This window comes from Solanum dulcamara, chromosome 6 (genome assembly GCF_947179165.1).
Source record: "Solanum dulcamara chromosome 6, daSolDulc1.2, whole genome shotgun sequence".
NCBI lineage: Eukaryota > Viridiplantae > Streptophyta > Magnoliopsida > Solanales > Solanaceae > Solanum > Solanum dulcamara.
In genome coordinates, this window is record NC_077242.1 from 40,285,681 (window position 1) to 40,291,051 (window position 5,371).

The window sequence follows — 5,371 nt, forward strand, 5'->3', positions numbered from 1 at the left end:
TGTACATGGGTAACCTAAAGTATAGGTGATGTAAAGAAAGATATAGAAATAGTGCAGTATACAACATAGGTTGGAAAGTACTCATATGCATTTAGAAAGTTAGAAATAAACAGACAATGACATGGATACACCCTAAAGGGGGTAAGTGGACAAGAGAAGTACAACCATAAGAGAAAATCAACAAACGCTATCATATGTAAATGGGAACGCTTAAACTTCAAACGAGATCCCATAAGGAATATATGCGATCATACCAGCACTAACGCATCGGATCCCATCAGAACTCCGAAGTTAAGTGCGCTTGGGAGAGAGTAGTACTAGGATGGGTGACCCCCTGGGAAGCGAAAGAGGAAATGAAAAACAAGTATCCATACCTATTCCCTACGTCTACAAGTAATCCTAAACTTTGGAATTTTGTTATTGATTGCTCGATGAAAGTATATTTTATGGCAACGGGATAGAGGAACTCTCCATATTGTCAGTATAAGATCCGGAGAAAGGTTTTTATTCACATTCAAGGATGAATTTTCTAAAGGGGGGAAGGGTATTACACCTCGTACTTTGGTGCCTTGGAATGCTTCTAAAGATTCTTAATTTCTACGAAGACTCTTAAGTTTATTAGATGTTGTCATGTGAGTCGGATAATCAATAACTCTATCAAATAACTCTAAGGAGGGGAGAATGAGATACCCCAATAATAGGGAAGATTGGAAATAAGGTTATAAGAATCCGAAAGGAGTTGGAGCCAAGTAATGGGTCATAGGACTTGACTTACTTGCATAAGACACCAACTTGGATGTCTTACATACTTGAGCTACTTGAGTACGCATTGAGCTTAAGTAGAAAGGAATACATAGGCTCTTAAAATGAGACAAGATTGCGAACCCACAGAAGAGACGTAAGGAGGTGTAGCACCTACTCAAAAGCAAGCATGTGATACACCTACTTGTACTAAGTAGGTGATGCAACTACTTGGACTAAGTAGGTGACACACCTACTTAAGGTGGGCCCCACACTACGATGTGGCAGCTTTGGATTGGATGCATGATTGAGGTAGCGCCCTAGGGGGATGCCACGTGTCACCCCTAGAAGAGATGCCATGTGTCAGCCTTAGGGGAATGCCACGTGTAACCTCTTAAGGAGGTGTATATATGTACTGCATTCTGTACATATCTTATTTCAGCACTTAGAATAAAAGAAACAAAAAGAGAAACCCTAAGAGGTTAAGAGATTGGGGCGACGACTTGGGCCAAAGTAAAAGGTAAGCCCCGATTTCATTCCATCAATTAATTATATAAGGTATTACTCGAATAAGTGGAGGTTTTAATGACGTAAAATAACCATTTGGGGCAGCAGGATAGGGCTGCAAACAGCCTCAAAAGCTCAGCCGCGTAAAGGGCTTTCCGAAGTTAATTTTTGGCAAGTTTGGGAATTCGTTTGTTAAGGTATGGCTTGGTTCTATTCTCCCAAGTCATGGTAAGGGTTTGGAAATTTTATGAAGGTTTAAATAATTTAAATATAAGGTTTTGAGAAGCACCAAGTGGACAACAAACAGCCACGACATTTCAGCCGCACTAGAAGAACTTCTGAGGCAAGTTTTGGTAAGCTTTGGCCAATTTGGGGTAAGGTAAGAGTTTTTCTTTCAATTTGGAGTTTATGGTGTGGTTATGGAGTCTATTACACATCCTATATGTTGATGGAAGTATAAAAATTGCACAAGGATGCTTGACGTTGGAAACAAACTAAACTAAGGTCGTTATAGTTAAACCAAAGTCAAGTAGTGTGTTGTGGTTGTTGTGCTGTGCTTGCAGGTGGTTTGATTATGTGTTGCAGTGATGAAAAGTATTCTAAAATAGGTTTGGGTTCTGCTGGTTGCATACACATAACCCTCCGTTACGTATGGTTAAAGGGTTTACAAAATAGAGATTAAAAACCATATTTTGGAGTCATAGTTTTGAACGGGCTGTTTGGGGCTTGTTTTGAAAATGTCGAGTTAGTTTTCTTATATATGGTTGCTTCTTGTTATTTTGAATGTCTGATAAGGTTATAGATACAAATTGGAGGTTTAGATAGTTCAATTTGTAGGGGAGATGCTGCCCGATTTCCGTTAACTCTTTAACTAACTAAGGAACTAGTTGAGAAGACGAGCGAGGAGATGAGTTCTATGAATACTCATATGTAACTTAAGACACTAGAAAGTCGAGGTTTTTTTATGATCGTATTGCTTTTATATTAAATAGGTTCAAGAGACGATGAGGCGAACGTGTTAAGAGTAATCCGTAAGATGTATGTAAAGCTAACGTTTCCTTCTTTTGGCGTGTTTTTGGCATAAGTATCTAAAGCCTATTCTTTCTCTTGGCATGATTTGTCATAAGTATGTAAAGCTAATCTTTCTTATGCAATAAATATATGAATTTTATATGGTTCCTAGGAAGTTCCTATTCCTAGAGTCACTTGGAAGGCCAATTTCTTGATTTCCCAAAAGACATTTTATTACGCTTTGATACGAGTATATAATTCCAAAAGTTCTATTTGGATGTACTCCATAGTGATTTTCAAAAGGTACTTGATATAACTCTTGTCTTGATTTGAATAATAGCTTATTTTAATTATTCCACTGAGTCCCATAATATATTTTGAAATATGGAAATGATTTCAAAAAGAATATTTTGACATAGACCATCGTGACATCTGAAAGACATGTACTATGATTATTGCTCAATTTATCTTATATGACTTATCATCGGATTTATGCTATCGAGTGTCTGGAAATATTTTGTATTTTATATTGCATTTAGTCTCTCACTACTCTACTCATGAAATCCTTAATTCTTCATTCACTGAGCCCGGGCCAGGATTTGTTATCATGCGTACTTTTCTGCATTGTTCGCCATGCCCTGACGTGAGGGGGAAGGTACGACCTGTACATGGGATTTATGGAGTTATGATGTGCCATGTATATATATGATATGATATAATCAATTATTGAGATATTCCCTACTCTAGAGTTATAATATGTTGTGGCACCAGTGATGGGGCGGCGATCATGATTTCTTCACGGAGTCCCATAATGGGACTGGATATGGCATATGTTTTCTGCATACATTATCTGTGGTTATGAAAAATATTTTGGCATTCTGGGTAGTTTGCTCATTTTTGCACCTTATGTTCTGGTAATGGCTTTACTTATTATAGTCTATGCTCTACATATTTAGTACATTTTCCTTACTGACCTCTTTCTTTAGGGGGCTGCATTACATGCGCACAGGTACATACACTCAGTTTGATGATCCGCTCGCCTAGGACATCTATCTTGTTGGTTGGCAGTGCTCCTTTCTTCAAAGCCTTATTTTGGCACTAAATTTTCTATTGTATATTTATACGTAATGGTTAAGGGTACGATGAGGCCCTGTCTCATCATATGAATATGCTATCATTTTGTAGAGGTCTATTGACTTGTATTGTGGGTTCTATATATGTGTTTTGGGCTTGTGTTCAGCAATGGCCTCCGTGTGCTACATCTATTTTCGTGCGCCATCAAGCGATCCCTTTTTGATTTCTACTTTTGTTTATTCTGCTAACATGCTAAGTGGGGCTAAGGATACGTATGGATGCCCAATCGGGCACCAGTCACGGCCTATAGAGTTGGGTCGTGACAGAAGTGGTATCAGAGCAGTTCATCCTTGGAGTATCTATAGACGGTGTCTAGTAAAGTCTTATTTATTGGTGTGTTTTGTACCACATATATAAATAGGAGGCTACAGGACATTTAGGATGTTACCTTTCTTTCATAATTAAGATCATGCAATAGAGCCGAGTCCTAGGGAATAAAATTCCTTATACTAACCTATGGTTTCACCATATATGTCAGGTGAGGTATTAAAGTACGATTGACATGTAAAGTTAAAAATGGAAAGGAAACGTAGACAGGGCAGGGTAATAGGTGCAGTTTGAGTTGGGCAGATGAGGTAAGTCCATTATTTTTTTATTGTTGTTGATATTCGGCGCCCTATGTGGTTTTGGTATAATACGATATGAATATATATGTTCGCCCTGTGAGGCTTTGTTGGCATTTATTGCGTGCAGGTTTTGACATAGTAAGAAATACAAAGGAAACTCTGCCTAATTTTTTCTAGAAATAAAAGGAGATACAAGGTTGTATTATAACTAGTCCATAATAAGAATGAAATTTGAAAAAACTATGAGTAAGGCTGACCTTGAGAAATAAGTTATTTACTAAAGTGATGGTAATAGTAACGAGGAGGTCAATATGGGTATTGAAAAAGAATCTCGAAAAGACTGGTGAGACTAAGGGATGATTTAGAGATGACACCTAGATCTAGATAGAATGACAAATTAAGGCACCGACTGAGTTAATACATCGGGATAAACGATGACGAGCTAATTACTGATTGGGATGAATGGAATGTGGCTTTAAATGCACTGCTACATTAAGGATATTACTCGAGTACTAGTGTTCAAGACTGGAGTTGGTACTGTATATTGAGGATTCTAAGTACCTCATGATTTTATTAAGGTTTCGTACATGGGTAACCTAAATTATAGGTGATGTAAAGGAAGATATTGAAATAGCACAGTATACTAAATAGGTTGGAAAGGACTCATATGAATTTGGAAAGTTAGAAATAAACATACAATTACATGGATACACCCTAAAGGTGGGAAGTGGGCAAGATAAGTACAAGCATAAGAGAAAATCAATTGATGTTATCATATGTAAATGGGAATGCTTAAACTTCAAATGAGATCCCATAAGGGATGGATGCGATCATACCAGCACTAACGCACTAGATCACATCAGAACTCCGAAGTTAAGCGTGCTTGGGCGAGAGTAGTACTAGGATGGGTGACCCCCCGGGAAGAAAAAGAGGAAATGAAAAACAAGTATCCATACCTATTTCCTACGTCTACAAGTAATCCTAAACTTTTGAACTTTGTTATTGATTGCTCGATCAAAGTATATGTTATGGAAATGGGATAGAGGAACTCTTCATATAGTTGGTATAAGATCCGGAGGAAGGTTTTTGTTCACATGGGTTATAAGAATCCGAAAGGAGTTGGAGGCCAAGTAATGGGTCATAGGACTCGACTTACTTTCGTAATCTACCAACTTGAGTACATGTCGAGCTTAAGTATGAAGGAATGTATAGGCTCTTAAAATGAGATGAGATTGCAAACCCACGGAAGAGACGGAAAAAGGTATAGAACCCACTAGGAAGAAAGCAAGTGATGCACCTACTTGGATTGAGAAGGTGATGCACCTACTTGGACCAAGTAGGTGATACTCCTACTTAAGGTGGGGCCCAGGCTTCCACATGGCAGCTTTGGATTGGATGCATGATTGAGGTGG

At 38.1% G+C, this 5,371-nt stretch overlaps 2 pseudogenes; both read left to right on the forward strand.

The window, feature by feature from the left end:
- The first annotated feature begins 240 nt into the window (after positions 1-240).
- Positions 241-356, forward strand: LOC129893536 (5S ribosomal RNA; annotated as a pseudogene).
- A 4,425-nt stretch (positions 357-4,781) lies between these two features.
- On the forward strand, positions 4,782-4,903 carry LOC129893673 (5S ribosomal RNA; annotated as a pseudogene).
- Positions 4,904-5,371: the final 468 nt, after the last annotated feature.